This window comes from Mytilus californianus, unplaced genomic scaffold (assembly GCF_021869535.1).
Source record: "Mytilus californianus isolate M0D057914Y unplaced genomic scaffold, xbMytCali1.0.p SCAF_7, whole genome shotgun sequence".
NCBI classification, from domain to species: Eukaryota; Metazoa; Mollusca; class Bivalvia; order Mytilida; family Mytilidae; genus Mytilus; species Mytilus californianus.
The window spans coordinates 85,933,780-85,939,954 of record NW_026262723.1 but is presented as its reverse complement, the minus strand read 5'-3'; positions in this window follow the sequence as shown (position 1 = coordinate 85,939,954).

Below are 6,175 nucleotides of genomic sequence, written 5' to 3'. Positions count from 1 at the left end.
AATGAACCCTGCTAGACTGATATGAACACCATACACCAAACTGATGTATTGCTGATAGTATCTGAGAAATGTTCCAAATTAACAAAACTTACCGTTGAGTAATGAACCATGACAAGAGGTTAATGTTAGATGAACCCTGCTACCTAACATTCATTACATACACCAATATAATTGACCTATTAATTATTGTATCAGCAAAACGGACCTTACACCGAAATCTAATCATAGACCAATGAACCATGAAAAAGAGGTCAACGACATACAGCTTACAATCATCAATATACCAAATATATCTGTCCGATATGAGGCTGTTGCTTATAGTGCCTGGCTATGTTCATATTTCTGACAATATGGGAGAAAATCACGTGATAAAAACTTCAACAATTTGTTTAGCAGTTGCTGAACCGTTACTGTTCAATGAATTCAGTTTTAAAGTTAGTATATAGTTTTCGATTACAATATTTTTTTTTTATTTCTAGTAAGATACAACAGCTATGAATAATACCTCTATCACAATATTCAAGCAGGTTACTAAAATGGTCTAGAAACTGACCATGAGGGTCGGTTTAGAACAAACGTTACGACAAGATAGAGAATTTCAGCTTTCAAATTGTGAACTTTCCATTTCTATGTAGCAACATTCCAGCGGCGCCTGCATATGCAGTATATATCTCCCAGTTGATACGATAATCCAGAGCTTGCATTTACTATTTAATATGATTTCCTTGACAGAGGTTTGCTACTTACAAGGAAGCTATTAAACCAAGAGTTCAAAGTGGTGAAGTTGAAATCTTCCCATTGAAAATTTTACGGACGCAATCACAGAAGACGACGGATAAATTCCATCTATCGTAACCACAGTTCCGTCCAATTTTCCTCAAATGTGACCTAGGGAATTAGACATATTACTAGGTGTGTACTAACACAAGCAAAACGACGGGTGACACATGTAGAGCAGGATCTGCTTACTCTTCTGGAGCACCTGAGATCACCCCTGGTTTTTGGTTGGGATCGTATTACTCAGTTTTTAGTCTTATATGTTGTATTTTGTGTACTTTTGTTTGCCTTTTGGTTTTTTTTATTTTTTGTCAAGTCATTGTCAGTTTGTTTCGACTAATGATCTTGAATATCTCTTTGGTATCTTTCGCGTCTCTTCTCTACAGCTGAAAATGTTTTGTTGAGAAGTTTCATAAAGTTCGTGTGATATTGTGTAAACTTTGATTATTCTCATCTAACAACTTCACACCAAACTTATAATTTGCTGTCTGTAAACTTAATGCAATATCACATTTTTTGAGTTACTAAAATAATATACATTCTGGACCTAACATCAATTAAAATTCTCTTTAAACTGCAAATTTAGTCGCGATTTTGTCTATGCATCATTCAATATAATAAATACGAAAAGATTACCATCTATGGTATTATATTTAAACATACAAACTTCCAATGAATATAATTTGCTATACGAGGGACAATTTATTGCCATAATACGGTTACACTACTGAGTACATCGTATTCCAAACATCTTATACACTTTTTTTAGATGAAAGCATCGACGAGAAAAAACAAATGTTATTTGGTATGTAAAACAATGTTTAAATTACGTAATTTTGCACAAAATGAGGTTGCAACTCTTTGAGGTAAATGGTTCAACTGATTTTATTGTTCTTTCTAGGCTCTCTTATTGTAATGTTCTGAAATGTTTTATATTTTAGTTTCCCAATCCGTTGGTCAAAAGTATACCTGGGTTGCGTTCAATATCATAGCAGCTAGTATAGCCGCTTTGTCTTAGATATCTATATATGTTGAACGATATGCTACGTAGCTAGGCTATCCAATTGATGTCATTGATAATAACATATCCGACGCCATTTTTTATTCTCTAGATAGTATGAATTTTTTCGGTTTACTAGAACTATTTAGCGGCTAGGCTAACTATACGTTCAGTAGTCGAAATCTACGTAGCCCTACGTAGCAGCTATGATATTGAATCGGTACTGCTGCTGGTGCAACTGTCAGTCCTCGAGGGTACTTTCGACCAAGAAGCAAGTACTTAGATAATGGCATGATTTAAATCAAATATTTTATAGTCAATGTATAATTAAGGCGAAAGAAGTTTATATATGTTCAAACATGTAAATTGATTAAGAAGAGACAAATCAAGGTGAAAAACAAAACAAAAACTGAGGGAATCAGTTAAGCCAGTTTTATGTACGAACAAATCTACTTAGCATATCTAGACCAAATGGCATGATAGCAAAACACACACTAAAAGACCTGCACAATCAAGCTAACGACAGAATGACAACTTCTTTTAAAATGGCAGTAAAGGACGACACACAATTTGGGAATCAGGATCAAAATGTGTTCGCTACCTTAAAAAGGAGTCTAAGGTAGCCAGAGCCTTGTGATTGAATTTCAAAAATAAAAACAAAACACTACTAGCATATTCAGCATATTCTCATTTACTAAAAGTTAGTTAAAATTAGCATTAATTGTCGGAGATTAGTAAGTATTCAAAATTGTCAGGCCATCTGAAGACATAACTATTTTCACGCAATAAGTTAGTATATAACACCTGTATACCTTGTTGAAAGAGGATAATTTCCAGAGTTTTAAATATACCGTTTTCCCATGTTTCAACATTACTACGCAATAATATATTTAGAAATTATTAAGGAACTAAGGTTGTGAATCCCTCAGGCAAAGTTTACCATAATTGGATTTGACTATTCTGTTTGGTCTGATTTGGTCATACAGCCTCTCACCTAATCAAGTTCTTATACATTGATGGTTTTCATTGTTTTGAGTTTGAGCATTCATGATGAAAGAAACACAAAATTAATAAGGTGTTATTTTAATTTTTCATTTTAGAGGGTAGGATGTGAAATATTATGTAAATAATATTATTTTTTTATGAGAAACATTATATCTACATATAAATAAAGGCAATAGTAGTATACCGCTGTACAATAGTCATCAATCGATTTAACTGAAACAAATCCGGGTCACAAACCAAAACTAGGGAAACACATCAACTATAAGAGGAAACAAAACGGAACAACAGAAACACTGAACTGCTACAAAAACAAACGCCAACATACATAAAAACGGACTATGTAATATATGATGCACGAAAAACAACCAAAATACAAAACGACAGTACAAAACACAATATAGAGAGCTACAGACTGAGCAACACGAACCCCACCAAAAATCGTCCATAAATGCCAATATCGAGGCTGATTATAATTTTTCTTAAGAATTCAAAAGTCTGTTGTATACGTCATATCAGATAGAACAGAAAAAAGCCTCAAACAAATATGGTTTTTTATATGCAAAATATTTTACTTGAAATGCCTCACTTAAGAATTCGAAATTCACGGCAAAACTGAGATTCTCACATATACCCCTACATCAATCACGAAAAAGTAGATAAAAGAAAATCTCAAACCCGTCCTTCTCTTCGTTGGTATTTACATGAAAAAGGACGATGAAATATCCTATTTTCATACTGGATACCTAAACTTCGCAAAAATTCATATAAAGAACGATATACCGGTATAGCCACATAACATCTTTCTAAATATCTTACCACCAATTTTCCTAAAGTACAAGATGGCCTTCAGAAATATTGTGAAGAAGCATATTCCACCAGCGGTGTCATTCAGATGTGAATTTTTAAAAATTCTAAAGATCTACTCCGAAATCTTCAATTACAATCTTCACAATTTTGTAGTAATATCACAATCTTTGATTTTTCTACGCTTTACACTACTTTCCCCATGCTCAATTGAAAGATCGACTACACCATCTCATTAAACAGAGCCTTTTCTACAAAATTAAGAAACGTAAAATGAGAAATGTTACTTTGTGAAGAACCACACTTATTTCCACAACACATACACCGAAGATAAAATCATCAAAATGCTGAACTTTTATCGACAACATATTTGTTTGGTTTGGTGGAATGATATTTCAACAGACAGTCGGTATTCCAATTTGTACTTATTGTGCACCACTACTGGTCGACTTGTTTTTTGTACTTATAAGAGGCAAAATTAATACAGAACCTTCTTAAAAACAAAAAACAAAAAGCATCTTGTGCAGTTCTTTAATTTTCCTTTCAGATATATTGATGATGTTCTGACACTCAATAACCCAAATTTCAATGAGTACTTCCATCTCTTATTTCCCCTTGAATTTGAAATTGAGGATACTACCAAAATTAGAATGTTTGTTTCATATCTTGATCTTTTTCTCGATATTGGCACAAATGGACGACTTTAAACTAGAATCTATGACGAACGTTATGATTTCAACATTCCAATTTACGCTCTGCTCCATCGTATGGCGTTTACATATTCAGTTATCAAGATGCTTGAATTTTTGATTGACAGCATATTTGTTACGTGTTTTTTCAACAAACAATAGACATTCACATGGGAACCAACTGTGCTCCTCTTCTTGCCGACTTGTTCCTTTATTCATATGAGGGATATTGTTAGGAAGAATGAATAGAAGCTAGCATTATGCTTTAACTTCACGTTCCGCTATGAAGATGATGTCCTCTCACTAAATAATTAAAAGTTTAGTGACTATGTCGAACGCATCTATTCAATAAATCGTGAAACAAAGGATAAAACAGCCTGCCTCATATCTTGACTTGCATCTAGAAACTGACAATGATGGTCGATTGATAACAAAACTTCACAACAAAAGTCAGGATTTCAGCTTCCCAATTGGGAACTTTCCATTTCTATGTAGCAACATTTTAGCAGTGCTTGCATATGGAGTAAACATCTCCCAGCTAATATTATATTCCAGAGCATGCATTTCATATCATGATTTCCTTGATAGAGTGCGGCTGCTTACAAGGAAGCTATTAAACCAAGGGTTCCAAGCAGTGAAGTTGCAGCCGTCCTTTGAAATTTTTACGGACGCCATCACGAGTTGGTTGACCGTTATAGAATATCTGTTTCACAGATGACGACGGGTATGTTCCAATCATCGAATAAGACTTATCAACAAGTTTGTACTTGTATGAGCAATACGAAAGGTGCCACATTTGGAGCAGGACTACTCCATTTACGAGATAAGAACATCGGTAAACTACTGTCGCCTTAATTTACCCATAAAACTTTTGTAATACAAGGTGTGTCTGGCTTTATTTATTTTAACATGTTCTATCAAACTCCACAAATTTTGAAAAGAACACACCATAGTATATAGGCTGCAACAAGAGAAACATCCTTATCTAAAATGAAAGTTTGTATTGGCAAGGTAAAACTCGTCTTTTCTTTTATTTCTTAGTTCAATTTTTCCGTTTCGTACACAAAACTGTTGATAATTTTTGCTGTTTTTTAGCATTTAATAATCTGAAGTTCTTTGTGATAAACTCATTCATCATGATTAATAACTCGGACTCATCACTAGTAAGAACATTATCAATGTATCTGCTATTATTGTTAAAAATATAATATATGTTTCAGAATTTTCTTCTTTTTTTCCTTTCTGAAGTTTCACGGAATATTCATGACAGTTAGGAAAAGGATCTGCAATCGGAGTTTAGCAGTTTTTACCAATAAGAATTCCGATAATTTAAAATATATAATCTAAAATATTGTCAAACAAGACATTTTGAACCTTATTCGTGTCTATGCATGCTCAGGAACAATGATTTTCATGACGAAAGAATTCGAATGAACAGTTGTTTTACACCATATAAATTCAAGACCTGAATGATAAAAAACAATAAAATTCGTTTTGGTTTTGGTTTGCAAACTTTCAGACGTTTAAACATGATTCTTGGGTCCAAAATTTTGTGCATAACGTACCTGATGAAGGGGTTTCCTAAAACGTGGGATGTGTACACTAATATTAGATTTAAATCTTTAACTAACACTGGACCTCTATGCTGCTAAAGGACTATCAGTTCCTCGCAGGTACATGCCACCTAGTAGCCAGTTTTTCGTTATTGGCGTGATTTAAATTATAAATTTTGTTTGTGAATGTTTCCAGCTTTTAAGTTATGTTGTTTTGCAAAAATAATGTTAAACTCTCTCGGGCAAACGTGACTTTAGACATGTAAGGTTACATAAAATATTTTCTATAACCATCGTATATTTCAGTAAATTCCGTAAATGGATGCTACGAATGCGTTTATGTGTCG